We start from the raw sequence: 19,946 nt of genomic DNA on the forward strand, positions 1-19,946 counted from the left end.
GGTAGGTTAACCATTCTGATAAAATGTAAGTGCGTCCTCTGCCACCCCCCTTACTTCAGCACTTCAACCCCCTCTCTTTTCCTTCTGTAATCTCACTGCAGCAGAGGAAGTTTCAGCACAGTGGGAGGGGGGAAGTACTCCTTCACATCGTAACAGCCTGTCAATATGCAGCACTGAGGGGCTCTGGTAACACACAAAAAAGCCCTGCAGGCACAATAGCGTAATTTTAAAAGTTCATTGTAGAAGGAGGGAGGCCATGGATTATAAATATAAAGGATGATGACAGTCCTGGTACCTGGATCTATAAAAAAGTGTCCCATGTAATTTTAATGGTAGATTCCCTTTAAATATTGCAGCGCCAGAAATGGACTTCCGCTAGAGTAGCCCTGCAAATGGATTGGATAAACAGAGCCCAATGACTCTCCTTTTATTTCCCCAACATATAGCGTTGCAGTGTAGCTATGCTTTCTAGATTTTGAGGGAGACATAAGGATGTCTTAAACAAAAAAAAAAGTAGCATTCCCCAAACAGATGCAGAAGGAGGTGATTGGAAAATGGCTCCATCTGTCTTTAGTGCAGTTGAGATTCTATTTACCAGAACAGAGCCAATAGCTAGCAGAAGCCTCTGGGGAGATAGTTATTTGCTTCTTACCCATCTGGTTAAAAACTTTATCAACTTTAGTATAGGACATTGACTTTCTACAGAGAGAGCGAAAAATATAGCAAGATATGAGTCAATAATTAAGTCTTTAAACATTATTTAAAATTAGAACCAAAAGTTTTTAGTTTCTATTCAAGCCAAAATTGATCCCGACTCCCAACTTCAGCCCAAATGGAACTGCCCTTCATGGTTACAGCGTACACACGTTTGCATCACAGTATTGGAGTGTAATTTATATTTGTTCAGTATTTTGGTATAAAGGTAATAGTAAATGTATCTCTTATTAGAGACTCTTCTTAGAAGAATTTGTGATTTATGTTGGATGAGGTGGATGGTCTACTTTAGTAAAACTCTTAACTGGTTAGAGAAGAATGTGAGAAAGAAATAGACCATGACAAGTCTTTGTGGTTCATTGCCTTCCAGATTATGACAGAAAGGTTCAGTACTCCGCCTGACCCTCTGCTTCTTGTGGACAGATCTCATATTCTCTGTTTTCATGACAGTCTTGTAAAATAAACTGTCTCTATGATTTATGCATTTTGAGAAGAAAAATATTATGTTAAACATACTCTTACTGCAAAGGTCTCATTCATATCTCAACCTATTGGCCAGGAGCAGATTTGTAGCTCCACCGCTGAAGTATTTTGGTACATTAGCTGTCTTTGTCTGGATCGCATTGATTCGGTCCTAAAATAAACCACCATTGGTAATATCAAATATGATCCATAATCCCAAAAAATAAAGAACCAGAGTACCGAACAATACGGTCATTGATCAGTTCTGTGGAGCAGCAGTCAGAAAGTTGTCAATGTTGCTCATGTGTTAACCATAGTATCCCATTGCAGAACAGCTTAAAGGGGTTTGCCCATAAAATCAAATTCTCAAAATTTCAATCCCCTACTGATGTTTACACAATAAAGATCATTTTTATCCACTTACTTTACAATGTTACTCAGTTTTATTGCTGTTTTAGCTTCTATCTCTCAGTGGTGGTCAGTGTAAAATTCCAGTGTGTGGGCGGGGATTCTCAAACTAGACACTTCAAGACCCCTCTAGTTCTAGTTCGATTATCAGTGTACAGGTTTATCCAGGTAGATCTATGAGATGCATATAACACACAATGACACTCTCAAGTCTGCTAACTCACCTATAACACACACACAGTTCTGCTGTTTACCCCCCCCCCCACACACAGATAAAGATCTTATTGATCTGTAGTTTAGAGCTTTACTCACCTCACAATTGTGTACACCAGGAGTTATAGAGACAGGATTTGGTGACTCTTTAGACAAAATACCCATTTGACCTCTATGGGTATAATCTTTGGCTGTTAAGGTAAAAATGTGATGTTCCTTCTTTCTTTATTTACCTAAAATAAGGATACAGTAAGGATGGCAGTGCTCTTAATTGCCACACTTGGGGTACATTACAGTTCCTTTTTAGGAGCTTATCGGAGCTGAGCAGCAGACTTTTTCCGAAAATGGCACTGCTCCATGGTCTTTGGCATTGTATCTAGGGAAGAAGGAACTACATATAGACCTAAACAATTCGGGACAAGCAACACATGCTTTGGCAGTTACGAGGCAAAATGTTTTTTTTAGTTCCCAAACGCAAGCGTTTAGTTCTAAACACATCTGTGTTTGGGATTTGTTCCTCCTCAATGTAAGGTGTGAACACAAGAGACAGATATTACTGACCTCTACCTGGTGAGTTTTGTTATCTGTCATACATGTTGCATGTTCCCTGTTGTCCATGAATACAATTCTTATGGTATGCCATTTTGAGTTTGTACAACTGATCCTGTAAACGCTTGAGGCTGGAAAATGCTAAATAGTACTCAGAAAAACAGCAATTTCCACTAACGGTCATTTGTTTCCATTCATTTTGTGAAATGGAGCACATTTTTAATAATGGCCTTGGTACTTCAGGCTTTTAAGAATCAACTTTAGGCTGCGTTCACACGTTGCGTTTTGTTTGCATTTAATGCATGGATTTTCATTCAGCTGAAGAGGAGATTTGCCAAATTACATTGTTGTCAACATTGCGTTTACAAACTATGTTAACACTTGCATTAACATTGCGTCAATGTTTGCATTTTGTAAACTCAATGTTGACAGAAATGCAGTTGGGCAAATCTCCTCTTCAGCTGCTTGAAAACGCTTGTGTTAAATGTAAACAAAATGCAACGTGTGACACAGCCTTAAAGGGGTTTGCCCATGAAAGAAAGTTCTCGAATTGTAATTCTAGTGATGTTTACACAATAAAGATAATTTTTAGACTCTTAGTTTACAATTTTACTCAGAATTCCACAGTGTGGGCGGACACTTCATGAACTGTCTAGTGTTGTGAGATGTTGTGTGCTGACCATGTGCTTAGAGTATCAGGGTCCAGGTTTATCTACACTTTTATTTAGCTTCTGAACATTCTACTAGCATCTGACACATGGAAAAAGACAGATCAGTAATAAGAGATGATGATGATGATGACAGTCAGCTCTGGGAATGCCTCCCTCCCGGCTATAGACCTTATCTTGCCTGTAGCTTGTGGAGTAAGTCTCTGCACACTGCTGCTTGCTGGCAGGAAGTGTCTGTGTCTGAGCTGCTCATGTAATGCAGTGTTGAGGAGCAGGAAGCAGAGAGTACTCCAGTATGCAAACAAGAGAAGCTATTTACCAGATGAGTCCGACCATAGTTAGCAGATTTACAGTCATATACAGGGACAGACAAAAGACAGGTTGGGATTATAGCTGTGAAATTCTGTATTTTTGTTAATAACCGTGAATTGGAGAACGTGTTATATTATTATCCTGCGTATATTTAAGAATCTTGGGTCACATTTACTAAGGGCTTTGCGGCAGTTTTCTGTCAGACTTTGCACATTCTTTCTAGTGCAAACTGCTTGCACAGGTATTTAAGAAGGGTCCGCGCCACATTTGTGTCCCACGCTACCCTTTTTTTCCTAATTACAGTATTATTAATTAATTAATTATTAATTAATGCATGCGTTAACAAAGCGCATGCGTTAACGCATTAACAGATGCGTTAACATCACCTCTCCTCACTATTGTAATGCTTTTCAAAACTCAATGAAAACGCAACCAAAATGCACTGTGTGAACAAGTCCTAAGGCTGATAGTTCTGTAGTCTTGATGCAGTTTACATTTTGAGTTCCAGTTCATTCAGGTTGTTGGATTCGCTCTTTTTCTTAAAGCAGTAAAAGACCAACATGCAGAGTGAACAGACGCTCCTGGGCTCCATGCTGGGTAGCTGCAGCACATTGCAGGCGTTTTGTATGTGACACTTTTAGAACTACTCCTTTTCTGTAGATGGTGTGGAAAGAAAAAACTCTGCAATGTCTGTAGGAATGCAGGGACTCAGCGCCATGCAGAGAATTTGCATTAAATGAGACCCATTGTTTCTAGATGAAATTATTCAAAACAGGTGTAGGGAACAGAGAGGGAGGGGACCGAGTGCCAGAAAAATCAACATTTCATTTCTTTCTCTCTCTTCTTTTTTTTGCCCTCCCAGGATTTGAGTTGTGTATGGAGGGAGATTCAGAGCCTCACGGAAAACACCTGGATCACAGTTTCCTAGGTAAGGCTTTGCTCCAGAGATTACTTTTTATTCTTTCTGCACAAAGTGGGGTTGTTTATTGTGAATTACTAATACTGTTACAGGACTACAGGCAGTCCCCGGGTTACGTACAAGATAGGTTCCATAGGTTTGTTCTTAAGTTGAATTTTGTTACAATGAGCTAGTGGCTCTTTGTAATGAATACTGTGCAAAAATGCCATATACTGTAATACAGTAGTACAGTATTGCAGTATATGGTAGGAACGATCAGATCATCTAGGGCAGTGATGGCTAACCTATGGTACTGGTGCCAGAGGTGGTACTCAGAGCCCTTTCTGTGGGCACTCAGGGCATCACCAGAGATGACTCCAGGTATCTTCCTGCAGTCCCAGACAGCCCAGGACTTGCTGTGGACAGAGCCATTTTAAAATGACAGCTCAGCCTGGGACTATTTTCTGCTTTATTGGTGTCCTCAGGGTGCTGGTATCAATGAAAACTGTGACAAATTAAATTTTTGTGTTGGCACTTTGCCATAAATAAGCGGGTCTATGTTGTAGTTTGGGAACTCGGTCTCTAAAAGGTTCGCCATCACTGACCTAGGGCTACCCTAGAGCAGTGGTGGCGAACCTATGGCACGGGTGCCAGAGGTGGCACTCGGAGCCATTTCTGTGGGCACTCACCCCAGGACAGAGTTCACCAAATAGGGCCAAATCCACCAAATCCTCCTGCAGTCCCAGGCAACTAAAGAGATGCCGCTCTTAGCGCTATTTTAAAGCGACACTTCATTGGCTGTTTGGAACTGTGGGAAAAGGAGAAGGTGTGGACTTGGCTGCATTATCTTTAGAGGTCCTCCTGCTGGACCCACCATTCTTCCTCTCAAGACCTGGAGAGACCCTGGAGAGAGGCTACAATGAGAGTCTGAATTTGCCCTCCTTCTTTCAGCTGTACTGGTGGCCGATACGACTGAATACTGCTTAAAATGCCGAGTTGGCACTTCACGGTAATTAAGTGGATTTTGGTTGTAGTTTGGGCACTCGGTCTCCAAAAGGTTCGCCATCACTACCCTAGAGTGTTTAAGAAATAGTAAAAAAAAAAATTGTTTAAAAAAATAATTTAAAACAATTTAAAAAACAAAAAGTTGAAATCACTCCCCTTTTCCTGGGACTGATATAAAAAGTAATAGTAAAAATAACAAACATGTTAGGTATTGCCACATCCCAAAATGCCCGATCTATCAAAAAATAAAAACGGTTATTGTTGGCAGTGAATCCCATAACGGAAAATAGTGGCCAAATGTCCGAAACGCTACTTTTACACCATTTTACATCACATAAAAATGTATTAAAAGCTATCAAAATGTCACACATTCCTCCGTACACCCTAATATGAAAAAGTTTTATTAGCGACAGAAGATTATTTTTTTCATACACATTTGTTTCATTTTTCAAACTTTATTAAAACACAATAAAACCTATATATATTTGGTATAACCATGATTGTACCGAACCAAAGAATAAAGCAGAGGTGTTATTTTTGAGCGCACAGTGACAGTCGTACAAAATGAGCCCATAAGAAAGCCCTCACAAATGAAAAAGTTATGGATTTTTGAAGGTGTAGAGCAAGAAATGAACAAAAAAAACCCTCCACCCTTAAGGGGTTTAATGACAGCAAGCATTAAACCACAAGGAATTGATACTGAAAGTATCTTGGAGAATTGTGTATATTCATCCCACTATATCATTTATTAGCAGAAAAATCCCCTTTAAAGGGGTATTCCCACAAAGACAAGTTACTTAATTTATTTCGGACTCAAGTATAAGCACAAAAATTGTGCTGAAGAAAACCTAACCCGGCTTATACTCACGTCTATAAAAAAATAACAGTGTACAGTACTCACCTTTCCGATGCCCCCTCCAGGTCTTCTTGCTTTGGGAGCTCCGGCTTCGGGTCCTCCAACTCCTCTTCCTGCCCCTTGCAATGTTGGTAACCACACAAGTCGGCAAGCGGATAACGTCATTGTGTGTGCCGGCTGCGAGCAGGGACCCAAACATGGAGCCGGAGGACCCGAAGGTGAAGTCAGAGCACCCGAAGCAAGAAGAGGACCTGCGGGGAGTGTTGGAAAGGCGAGTACAGTGTTAAATTTGTATTTGAAAGGGTTGGCATACCGGGGGGCAACGGATGGCTGTATACTGGGGGGCAGGGGCTGGTGGCCATATACTGGGACATAAGGGCTGGCGGGCTATATACTGGGAGCAGAGGCTGGCTATATACTAGGGGAGTAGGGGCAGGGGGCTGGCTCTATACTGGGGGCAGAGGCTGCTGGCTATATCATGGGGGGAAGGGATGGATGGCTATATACTAGGGGGCGTGGGCTGGCCAACTATATACTGGGGGGGAACTGGCTAAATATATACTCGGGGGGGGGGGGGGGGGGGGACAAGTCAGCTATATACTGGCTGAAAGCTGTGACCAAAACATTTCCAACCCTAGGCTAATACTCAAGTCTATAGGTTTTCCCATTTTGTTTGTTAAAATTGGGGTCCTCTGCTTATACTCTGTCGGCTTATACTCGAGTACATACAGCCTGACAATAGAGCTGTTTATTGGAACCTTTACATTCTCCTTCCATTGCTCTAATTTTTTTTTTGGATGCTGTACTATTATAAATATGGGAAATCTGACCCATTATAAGGCAATGTGCTTGATCCGTCATGTAGAGGCTGATGAAAGTTTATTTTATATTTTCTATGTCTCCTGAACAGAAGCCATGATGCACCACAACATACAAGCAGATTGTTGTATAGGGAGGGATGTACACCACACAACATTTATTAGTAAATTTAGCTTTAACCCCAGCAGATGCCGCAAGTGGGAATGTATTCTTTAATGACATGAAAGGATGTGTATTGTCTGGATTTTTTCTGCTGCTTGCTATTTTCCTGACACTGTGCTCAGAGACAGGGAATTTATTTATACACAGCAGGCGTCATGCGTGGTCCCTGCTGGTTCCATCTGCTCGTCCCTTACCTACTCCCTCCACCTCCAATACTCCTTCACGCTAAGCAATTGCATGATGAAGCACTAAGGTACATGTGTGAAGAGCGACAAATGATGGATGTTAGTATCATGATGGATATGTATCCCACCAGCATTGCCCTTATTTGTGACATAATAATGTAATAAAAAGTTATCATTTTTCTATAGAAAATGTTGAGCTGAGCCGTTTTCTACCCAAGTGTGTGATGACCTGTGATGCCAATGGGTCATACAGTTTTTGTAATCTTGCACATCATAAACTATTAGGGCAGATCTGGCTGCTTTTATTCTCTCTCCATGGAACTAAATATGCATCCTCGGCCGATTCTGACTTGTATGTTTACAGGAGGGGCGTCGCTGTTGGACAATGTGAATGGTCGGCCTAGTTGACCAATAAGATTCTGTGCTGGTCTGTTCACCTATTTCTGCATATTTGTCTTCTTTAAAAATAAAATAATAAAGATTTTAACCCCTTAAGGACGCAGGGTTTTTTCACTCATTTCTAGCTCTCCACCTTCAAAAATCCAGAACTTTTTCATTTTTACGTGTACAGACCTGTGTGAGGGCTTATTTTGTGCGTAACAAATTTCACTTTCCCGTAATGTTATTTATTTTAACATGCTCATTGTAACGAATCTGCAGAAACCATTCAGCCTCGGATCTCACGAAGACCCGAGACTGTCATGGCAACCAATCGCCGGCCCCCGATGACGTTCGGGGGTGCGACGTTCGGAAGAAATATGGCGGCGCCCAAGCGCCGCCATCTTTTAAATACCACCGACGACTTTGCCAGCGGCATCGGAAGGGTTAATGGCCGCAATCGGTGCAAGCACCGACCGCGGTTGTTAGCGATGGGGGGTTTGCTGCATTATGCAACAACCCCCACCCTTGTATGAAGAGGACTCTTGTATGTAGAGCTACGGCGCAGAGCGTTAAGGGGTTAAACAGGTACCGCCTGTATATTATATATACGTATGTAAGTCGGAACAGATAAATATAGGTTATCATAGGATTAAGAATCAATAAAGTATCATTGCAGCCTCGGGTTAAAGTTCAGTATTATTAATAATTTCCAGCATAGTGATCAGTCAGTGGCATGCCACTAGGGCGGCTCTGATCACAGAATAATGTAAAACGGGGTGATTGGACTTACATCAGGTGAGTTGCATGCAAGTTTACAAACTGATTTTGTAACATAGAAGCCATGCAAAGGAACCATTTAGGGAAAAGGGTAATGCTTTTTAATCACCGTTTTTTAATTAAGTATTTATTTTGGGTGGGTTAATTTCAATGGCAGGTTCACTTTAATCAGAGGCCTAAAACTAGGATTTGTCTGTAAGTTGGGTATTCCTTAGTCGGGGACTGCCAGGGCCTCCACCAGGACAACCAGTAAACAGATTTATAGACCCCCATTTACTGAATGGGAATCTTACAGTATGGAAGGCCAGGACTTTTAATGCTTAATTTGAAGGGGTCCCAATTAAAAGTATTGGCTGCCTACTAGTCTGGCTTCTGGATCTCCTTGACATGGCTATGGATTCTATAGTTCAGGAGGTTGTTCTATATGTTTACTGGTAGTAAATATTTGTGTGTAAAGAACCTTAAGAAAAACCCTTAAAATAATAGTAGGTTAGATTGTGTGTATTTGCTCCCTGTACATAGCTCACATTCTTAACAATTTCCTAACATTCAGTTCATATACATTATGTACTGCTTATCATAGCTGACTTACATGTCCAATCAATTGAGCCTAAAAGTCCTTGATTTTATCACCACTTTACTAGAATAGTAAGTTTTGTTTTGCTTTAGTGCTGTCTTGGCCATCATATGTGAATCTCGGATTAATTTGGAAATTTTTCTAAAAACAAGTTTTTGATCAGAAACTCTTGTGTCTTGCATACATCTAGACCTAGTCATTGGGGCACATTTACTTACCTGGTCCGAGGAGTTCACAGAAAATGCATTGTCTGACAATCAGGCACCGCGGTTTACTAAGATCGTGCGCCCGATATCCTGCATGTGTCGCTTCCCCGCTCAGGTCCGCTAGAGTTCACCTTCTTCTTCTTCCCAGTGTATGTAAGCGCATCGTTTTGCGACACAATTTGAAACTTAAATCCCGGGCTCAGTCCGAATCAGTCGGATCGTCTGACGGCACAAATTTCTGTCGCATGAAAGCCAGTACAGCTGCGCCAGAATCCGATCCAGCGCAGACACCTTTTAAATACCGGTCAAAGCTGAGCAAATCCCGAAACCAGCGAACAGTCCGCCGAAAGTGCGATCCGCAACCCTTAGTAAATAAGCCCAACAGTCACAGTGGATAAAACATTTTTTCATTTTTACAATTTTGCCTTCTCTTATTGATTAAGCAGAATATGTCTTTTTACTATGGAGAGGGGAACAAGGGAAGTTTCTGGTACAGGTGAGTCTGTAGAGAAATTATGTGTACATAGGCTAGAACTGTATGCAACCTGACTAGATCAGGAATAAATCAGATTATCTGTGCACTCATTTAGAAATGTTCTAGTCTTTTGTTACATGGTTAAGTCCCCAGAGATGACTGAAGTGTACCTGACTGAAGAGATAAGGAGCACAGTGCAATATGGTGAAGCCAGAAATAGGCCTGCAGAATGCAATATCCTCCCAAAATTGGAATTATTCACTGGCTTCCATCCTGCATTCTACTTCTGCCAGATGCCCTATTCTTCTGCTAAAATCCCCAAAACTGGCGAAGGTTGGAGGATGTAATATTTTCACCATTGCCCTCTATAAAGGACAGAATAATAGCCAGTGCACGAGAATGTTAGCTTGTGTAAAGATGTACAGACTCCTGAACCTCTGAGCTAACCAGTTTACTTTATTCTTTTGGTAACAAGTAAAAAGTTTTGCCCAGTAAAGTTCCCAAACCCTTCATCTACTACATATGTTTCCTTGTAAAACAGCTAGCCAATGGATTAATATTTTATTATGAAATAATTCTTATAGCATTCTTGTTTTTATGATCCTGTAGCTACTTACTAGCCCACAAAATGGAAAACTGCTCTATTTTAGCAGCTCTGGCTAACTGAGTCCTATGTAGAAGACTTACTTAAAGGGGAAGGACAATGCAATCCTCCTGCTATGGTAGATAGAATCGGTAAATAGGCAACATCTGGCCCCCACATAGATCTTCTGTTTGGTGCTGAACAAACAAAGGGCACAAACTTGGAGTTGGTTGTCACTGTGTCTATCACCAAGTTGCATCTTCCTTTTGAGGTGATTAGGAGCTGTACCACTACAGCTGTAGTTAAATCTCCTGGCCATGGCGCCAATTTCTTCCCGCTCCAAGCCCTGTGTTTAGCAAAGGATAGGACTTCAATAGTAATTTCCTGGCCAACCTCTTTTAATAATCCTGAAAAGGTTCCCTAACCCGACCCTTCTAATGTCTATAACATTACATCTTATACTTTATGGATGGGGAGCCTATAGGTGACATATATTGATTTATAGATACTGGTAAGTGACACCCAGTGGTCTGATATACCTGTAACTTATTGTTGCCCATGTCCTATGGACTAGCTATTCTCTGGGTCTGGTTATAAAACTGTGTGCACTGCTTATTATGTGATGGATGTGCCAATGTGCCCGACCTTTTACGTGTTGTTAAGCCATGAACCTGTCGATCTGTGTATCCATTCTCCATATAGACTTCTCTTTTCTGCTGCACAAATGAATATAACACTGTGGCATTTACCTTGCTTTCTACATAATAAGAAGCATTTGACTTGTGTACTCGGCGGAGCAGCTGTCATTTGTCCTGAGCATGTCGATGGCGCTCCTCGGGCTGATTTTTACAGGACAGACTGGCAATGGCTGACCTTTAATTATATATTCATAATTTAGTAGTGAAAGGTATTATGTATCACCTCCTTTATTGTGCCTCTCATTACTGAGCCTCCGGGGACAAGGGAAAACTGCTCTTTTGTTGGCAGGAATCCAGTGCCAGCACCTGCCACTTCTCAAACCTGCCTGCCCTCTCCTGTCCAAGAAATGATGTCACAGCTTTTAATATGGGATTAGCTAGAGAGACCGAGGAAGCTGTGTTTTCTCAAGGCAGAATAAAGATCAGCAGATACATTGTTAAAACCTTTAGAAACTTCGCTTCTATATTGTATTCTATCTGTTACTATCATCTGTAACCATTACAAAGGACGGCTAGAATAGATTACAGCAGTATCCTTAGAAAAAAAAAATCTGGAATTTTCCTAGACTTGGAATTAAATCATTAAAATAATAAACTACTGTCCTATATAACAAAGATGTCATACATCATCGATTCATCGCTACAATATTCTTCTATGGTGCAAAATGGTGATACACTAACATCTGAAGCTCATATTCTTCCATGTCGTGGTAGTGTTCAGATTAATCATTTTTAAAATTCTCTCTATATAACTACAAACTGCTAATAGCACCAGACCTTGAGTTCACACTGTGCTTTATTTTGACCAAAGTTTTTCCTCTCGCCTCAATGTGTTGTACTAGGGCTAGGTTCACATCACAATTTTGTGCATACGTTGTAAGGACACGTCATGGGAAGTCCGACATGTCCTCATGACAGACGTATCCCATTGTATGTGTACATTGTTCAGGAGGAGGGTACATCGTCAGCAGCAGGCCCGGCTCCAGCACCCGGCATACCTGGGCAAGTGCCGGGGCCCAGAGAGCTGCCGGGGGCCCACACACACTGTGCACATCTTCACTTCCTGTTTTGACTGAGGAAGTGTCCTGTGCCCTGCACTGTTCCTCCCTCACTCGGACAAGGCACAGGAGAGTTAGAGGCTGCTGAGCAGCCTGTGAGATACAGCACATAATAGGTTAACCCACACTTCCCCCATCTCTTCTTCACACGGAGCTGCAGTATAGCAGAGATCTGGCAGCTTAGAGATCGGGACGAAGAGATGGAGGAGGAGGAGGAAGAGAAGCCTGAAGACTCCTCTGTGTGATGCCAGGACTGCTGCAGACACCATAGGGTGTAATGGTATGTCACATGTATGGCTGTGTATGACTGATCCATATGGTGAGTGTATGGTATGTGTGATGATGTGTTTGCCTCCATGCTTGTCTGTATGTATCTGTCTGTATGTAGCTATACTTGCTGCATGTGTGACTGCCTGTATATGTCTTGCTGCATGTGTGACTGCCTGTATATGTCTTGCTGCATGTGTGACTGCCTGTATATGTCTTGCTGCATGTGTGACTGCCTGTATATGTCTTGCTGCATGTGTGACTGCCTGTATATGTCTTGCTGCATGTGTGACTGCCTCTATATGTCTTGCTGCATGTGTGACTGCCTCTATATGTCTTGCTGCATGTGTGACTGCCTCTATATGTCTTGCTGCATGTGTGACTGCCTCTATATGTCTTGCTGCATGTGTGACTGCCTGTTGGTTTGTATGTACATGAGTAGGAGAGAGGCTTCTGTTTCAGCAGTGATGTGTATTAGGAGGTTCTGCAGCAGCTGAACTGTTATTGTGATGTATTGAAGCAGCTGAAGTGTGTATTATGATGTTAGGCAGCAGCAGTGATCTGTATTATGAGGTTCCGCAGCAGCTGAGGGGTGTATTATGAGGTTCCGCAGCAGCTGAGGGGTGTATTATGAGGTTCCGCAGCAGCTGAGGGGTGTATTATGAGGTTCCGCAGCAGCTGAGGGGTGTATTATGAGGTTCCGCAGCAGCTGAGTAGAAGCTTCAGTTTTATTACTTGGCAGAGGGGCACAAAGTTTTAGGCTTGTCCTGTTGGTTGACCTCAAAACTGCCCTTTCCGTGATACGGCTGTTTGGGATGATAAATTAGGGAATATTTTAGGGAACAGGAGACTTTTAGTTTCTGAATTTTAAATGCTGCCATGTGAGTTCACTGCAAAGGGGCCCCCTGAGGTTCTGTCGCCCAGGGGCCTACTGAAACCTGGAGCCGGCCCTGGTCAGCAGCCGGAGATTGGCAGCTGTTGATTTATGGGGTGTTTCCCCAGTGATGTCACTGTCCTAATATGGACAATGACATCACCAGGTCATCCCTCCTGCTGAGCGGCATATCTGCTCGGCGAGGCTCGGAGGAGGCATGCAGTATGCAGCATCCGCACCCCATAGCCCTTATAATGTGTCCCCTTAGCGCATGTCTCTCAGCAGGAGGCAGCAGGAAGGAAAAGCGTAGCTAGAGACATCTTTCCCTCCTGCCTTTTTCGGCCAATACAGCATATAGTGGTCAGACGGAGGCAACAACCTATCTCTACCACAATATGCTGAGCGTATAAATAAAATGTGTTGTGAACCCAGTCTGTTGTTTTATACTTGCTGTTAGATCATCAATTTGGAAAAATGATCAACTTCTAAAAAAAAAAAAAAAAAAAAAAAAATTCCCAACCCAAATGAAAAACTGGTCATGCTGAGAGACTCATCTGTCCTCCAGATAAATAAACATATTAAATATTTTGATGCTGTAATTGCCTATGTATCACACAAAGATGACTTTGTTCTGTAATAAAACTTATTGATAAAGAGGCGTGAAAAACGATGTACAAGTTGACTTGGTGCTCCCTATGTCTGAGCTCATATGGCCCCAGCATAGTGGCTGCTATGCCTGCTACCCTGGCCCACAGCCGAACATCAATGTTTATTAAATTGGATCCAGAGATATAAAAAGTCGTAGAACATTTCATCATACAACAGTTGGCTGCTTTTTTAATCTTTTTAAATCCCTAAAAATATAATGGGGGACATTTTATCAAGGTGTCGCACTTTACACTAGTACATGGTTACACCCGTACTTTGCACCATTTAATAGTTGATCTAGAATGCGACCACAAAGTGTGCATAGATTGTAATGGGAGGACATGACCCCTTTTTTTTACCAGAGGTCACAGTTGGCAGAGTGGTCCGTCTTTAACTATGGGTCGTCTGTAAGTCAGGTGTCCTTAAGTAGGGGACACCCTGTACTTGCTGGTGGCTTATGTTGTAGTTCTCCCCTTCACTAGTCTCCCCCATGTATGGCTATGTATACAGGCGGTCCCCTACTTAAGAACACCCGATTTACAGACGACCCATAGTTACAAACGGACCTCAGGTAATTGGTAATTTACTATAATTTAGCCCTAGGCTACAATGATTAGCTGTAACAGTTATCAAATGTGTCTGCAATGAAGCTTTATTGTTAATCCTGGTTCTTATCACAATGCAACATTTTTTTAAATCCAAATGACACAGAGACCAACAAAAATGTGTCTGGAGCTACATTTATAAAATATACAGTTCCGACTTGCATACAAATTCAACTTAAGAACAAACCTACAGAATCTTATACGTAACCCGGGGACTGCCTGTACTTTATGAACAGCCCTGATTGTGTTGTCTGGCAATATCTCCATTGACCATCAGAATACTGTTGTTTCCATATCTGGTGTTGGCTCCTGTCACTGTACAAGGGTAGTGATAAAACTCTGGGGTATAAGCATCGTCAGGAGCAAAGTGACAGCTCATTAACACATTAAATCCTTTGGGCTTTTCCTCTGGGATTTGTCGCTTTCTGCCTTCTGCTTTAAATGTCTTTTGCCTCTTCTGAGTCTTCGATTTCCTTGAGTATTTGTGAGAACAGCTCAGTCCATGGCTTTAGAATAGAAGCGATTTAGATTTGTGAAGTGGGATTTCTGTGGATGTAGTACAGACTCTTACATGACTGTGTTGCTGTGTAGAAGGGGGTTTAGTATATGACTGCTGACAATCCATGACGCTGGAATGATTTTTACTTGCTATGGAAGCTAGCTTTGCCGCATTAATAGCAGCGCAGATGCAAAGGTTGTCAAATGTATTACAATGGGTAAAATTGTATTTCCTTAAGACTGAAAATGTGTATAGAGTATAACCTGTCGCATGTTTCTTGGTCTTCCATCTTGAAGTGTTTAGAGCGATATCCTGAGCAATCTAAGGTCATTGTTATGATGTATTGCAATTTGTAAGATTAAAGGACCCCTGTCATCAGGTTTCACCACTACATGTTGGAGCAGCTCACAAGGATTATAAAATCCTCTTTTCTTTATTATGTAAATGAGGCTGGTCACATGGTCAAAGGCAGTGATGTCATCCCTGTTACCCCTCCCCTCTCCTCCCCCTGTTCATGTCTATGTGTGATATATAGTAAAGCATTGCTAGTGTCTGTGCTTTATTTGCTGACATGCTGCATCCTCCTAATACACATGTGTGACACAGACATCAGCTACACAAGTACCTGACATGTTCTGCTATAACATGGCTGCCTGGAGCTGTTGTATCTCTCCCATACACACACAGGCTGCAGGGGGCGCAAGCCCCAGGAAGCACATGGAGGAGCCATTACACCATTATACCTCACACCATTATACAGGCTGTCATTCATGTGTATAGGAGGATCTCATACACACAGGCTGCAAGGGCCGCCAGCACCAGGAAGCACATGGAGGAGCCATTATACCTCACATCATTATACAGGCTGTCAGTCATGTGTATAGGAGGATCTCATGTACACAGGTTGCAGGGGGCGCCAGCACCAGGAAGCACATGGAGGAGTCATTACACCATTATACCTCACATCATTATACAGGCTGTCAGTCATGCACTGGGGGTGTGGCTGTGCCTCCCACTCATGAATACGCTGGACAGCTTGAATATGATAATGACTCATTGGACTTTTAACAGGTCATTTGCAAACAGCTTTAGGACATCATTTTCAGGCATGTAGAGGGACAATGAAGGGATAGAGGCAATGCTCTCTAATGGCAGTTTATGAAAATATATTTAGTTTAGGGGGTTATTTTGCTTGAAGGGTTCTCTTTAATGAATTTACATTTTTCTATGTATGCTATTAAATCACCCTTTATCTTATATATTTAGACTGTTAAAATAACAGGCCTAATCCCATTTTGGTCCATGGATGTATAGTGCTCTCCTCTGCCTTTTGAGCACTTGTTGGGATGAGAATTCAGATATTCTAATGCATGATTAATGCTCCAAATGTGTCATGCAAGTGAAGAAAAAGCAAAATCTCTGTATCCAAGAGCAGGATCAGACAATAAGCTACCACATATAATAAATCAGAAGCTTTATGTACAGTGGTACGAAAACTATTCGGACCCCTTTAAATTTTGTAGTTGGCAGGTGAAAAAAGGAGGTCGGCCAGGAAAAAACGACACCTTAGCCAACTTTGTACTCCTAAGCATGAAATAGAGTCAGAACATGGTAAAATTTATAATTTTTTATTTTTCTTACAATAGGTTTTAATATTTTAAACCTATATATTTGGTATCCCTGTGATCGTACCGAAGCAAAGAATATATTCGAGATGCCATTTGGAGCGCACAGTGAAAGACGTAAAAACGGACCCCACAAGAAAATGACGTGAATGCGGTTTCTTGTAAATTTTACTACATTTTTTAATTTTATTTCTACATCCCTGTACATGGCATGGAATATAACATATCACCACTAGGAAGTACAGAAAAGAAGCCCTCATCCAGCTCTGTACATGGAAAAAAAATAAAATGGTTATTGATTTCTGAAAGTGGGGAGTGATAAACAAAGTAAAATGGAAAAAGCTCATCAGTGCCAAGGGGTTAAAATGCCCCTATTTCACATGATAAAAAAGTTAACAAATTCTCTGGGATTTGTGGTACCTGAGGCCACGTTCACACGTGGAACTTTTTTGCGTTTGAAAATGCAATCCAACGGCTCTACTCGTCATTGCATGTTTTGGTAACATTGGGTGTCATCAATCTTTATTTTTCTTCCTGTATTTTCTGTCTTTTTTGAGACATTTTTTGGCGCATTGCAATATTTGCGCCATTTTAACCCCTTAATGACTTGGCCTTTTTTAGTTTTTTCACTTCCATTTTTCACTCACCAACTTCAAAAATCTATAACTTTTTTATTTTTCCACATAAAGAGCTGTGTTATGGCTTATTTTCTGCGTAACAAATTGCACTTCATAGTGACGGTATTTAATATTCTATGGCGTGTACTGGGAAGCGGGAAAAAAAATCCAAATGGTGAAAAACCACATTTGTGACGTTTTCTTGTGGGCTTGGATTTTACAGCTTTCACTCTGCGTCCCAAATGACATGTCTACTTTATTCTTTGGGTCGGTACGATCACGTGGATACCAAATTTGTATAGGTTTTATAATGTTTTCATACATTTAAAAAAAATTAAAACCTCCTGTAAAAATATATATTTTTTTATTTTGCCATCTTCTGGGGCCAATAACTTTTTCATACTTTGGTGTACGGAGCTGTGGATAGTGTCATTTTTTGCGAATTTTGATGGCGTTTTCATTACTATAATTTTTGAGACTGTGCGACCTTTTGATCACTTTTTATAAATTTTTTTATATTTTTCAAAATGGCAAAAAAATGCCATTTTCGACTTTGGACGCTACTTTCCGTTACGGGGTTAAACGTAGTGAAAAAACTTTATTATATTTTGATAGATCAGGCATTTTCGGACGTGGCGATACCTAATGTGTTTATGATTTTTACTGTTTATTTATTTTTATATCAGTTCTAGGGAAAGGGGGGTGATTTGAATTTTTAGGTTTTTTTATTATAATTTTTTGTTTTTAAACTTTTTTTTATTTTTACTTTTACTATTTTTCAGACTCCCTAGGGTACTCTAACCCTAGGTAGTCTGATCGATCCTATCATATACTGCCATACTACAGTATGGCAGTATATGTGGATTTTACTCCCCATGCATTACAATGTGCAATTAGCACATTGTAATGCATGGGTTAAAACGAAGTAGTCTCGGGTATTCGGAACACCCGAGGTTACCATGGCGACGGATCGCTGCTCCCCGTGACGTCATCGGGGAGCAGCGATCCACGACAAGATGGCGGCGCCCATGCGGCGCCATCTCTTTGAAGCCGCCGGCAGCACCGATCGCGGGTGTTACCAGTAAGCCTTTGCTGCAATATGCAGCAAAGACTTACCGGCTATGGAGAGGGCTCGGCCCGCGAGCCCGTCGGGAAGGGGTTAAGGACATTTTGAAATGTCCGCCGGACATTTGTTTTACGTCAGTAAGACACGTTTATCTTCTATTCCAGATGTGCTAAATCTTTTGATGTTTTGAAGCAAAAAACTCCAGACTAAACCATACTTAAACTTAGAAAATGTAAAGAAATGACTTGAGACATTTGTGTGACATTTTTGCGACATTTGTAACAAATGTCTCAAAAAGAGATCTGAAAAAACACCTAATTTAAAACAAGGAAAAAGTGAGATCGATAAATTAAAAGCAGAGGGGAAAAAAAATAGCCAAAACATACAGAGATAAGGTGAACACGTTAACTAAACGCGAAGGAAATGCAATCTTGCCTCAACTTGCGATCGCAGGTGGAGCCTTTGGATTGCGTTTCAATACACAACCAAAATGCCACTTGTGAACGCGGTCTCGAGGGCTCTGCAAATACGTCATGGCACCTGAAAACTATTGTATCAAAATCTGCCCTACGAAAGCCCATGGTCTAAATCTCATAAAGTGGCGCAAAGGCAGTTGTTTACTGTAGGCTTCTGTGACGGGCAGCATGATACATCTCCCCGAATGTTTCATGACCTATGACAACCCCATTACCTTTGAGAGTCACAGCTCATCCACTATGGACAAAACCAGGATGAAACCTGTGTAGCATCCATCAATATTTTTCAAGTCTCAATACACTTCTATGACGAGCCATGTGGTGGGATGGAGGGGTCCAGCTTGGGCAGATGGCATAAATGGAGGTGTGGATAGCGGATGTGCATAAAGGCTTAAAGGAAACCTACCACTTAGAATGGTCGGTGTAAGCAGTAAATACCGAGCACCAGCTCAGGGTGAGCTGGTGCCGGTACTTACTTTCGTTAGTGTTATAAACCGTGGTATCGCGGTTTTGAGGGCGCTGTCACATGTTGCGTTTGCAGACGCAGACCAAACCGCACCCACCAGGCGGTCCGCGGTCCAATCGCATTGGCGTTTTCAATAGAAACATAGAGAAACGCTGATGCGATTGGACCGGTGGGCGCGGTTTGGTCTGCGTCTGCGTTTGCAAACGCAACGTGTGAAAGCGCCCTAACACTTTTTAAACTGTACAGCAGAAGAGGGTTCGGCGCTGCGCATTTCTGTCATTTCCTATGTAGGCGCGTGCATGATCGTGCGCACGCAGCGCTGAAGCCTCTTCTGCTCTAGAGTTTAAAAAGTGTTAAAACCGTGATACCGCGGTTTATAACACTTACGAAAGTAAGTACAGGCACCAGCTCGCCCTGAGCTGGTGCTCGGTATTTACTGCTTACACAGACTATTCTAAGTGGTAGGTTTCCTTTAAGGCTAGGATTGGCAATAGCCTCATCTTTGTAATTTAACCTCTCAGCTGCTGTGATCAACTATGGCATCTAAAGAGTTTACAGAAGTTGGGGGCTTCGTCAATGTAATGCCATAGAATAAGGAGTATACCATACCATCATATCAGCACTCAGACGATTTAGTTAAGAGAATAAGAGAAAAAGGAATTTCCAAAATGGAAACAAATGAAAAACCTCTGTACAGAAATACAGTACAAACAATGCTTTATCTCAAGCATCTGCTAAAGCATTTTTAGTTACAAAACAATGGTTAACAAAAAGCACCACTAAACTCTTCCAGCTGT

The 19,946-nt window shown here is 41.6% G+C and overlaps 1 protein-coding gene across 5 annotated transcripts in view; it reads left to right on the plus strand.

Annotated features, from left to right (window-relative positions):
• The window catches only part of TANC2 (tetratricopeptide repeat, ankyrin repeat and coiled-coil containing 2), a 269,159-nt gene that overhangs the window by 77,783 nt on the left and 171,430 nt on the right, over positions 1-19,946 (plus strand). For 3 of the 5 annotated variants that reach the window (XM_072111162.1, XM_072111165.1, XM_072111166.1), the window contains exon 2: positions 4,189-4,254. The exons of 1 other annotated variant lie outside the window; for it this stretch is intronic. The gene's annotated coding sequence lies outside the window, so the exon portion shown is untranslated. Of the gene's footprint in view, positions 1-4,188; positions 4,255-12,031; positions 12,287-19,946 lie in introns of those variants that run through there. One more of the 5 variants, XM_072111163.1, reaches the window with a different exon arrangement.

Source organism: Engystomops pustulosus, chromosome 6 (assembly GCF_040894005.1).
Source record: "Engystomops pustulosus chromosome 6, aEngPut4.maternal, whole genome shotgun sequence".
NCBI classification, from domain to species: Eukaryota; Metazoa; Chordata; class Amphibia; order Anura; family Leptodactylidae; genus Engystomops; species Engystomops pustulosus.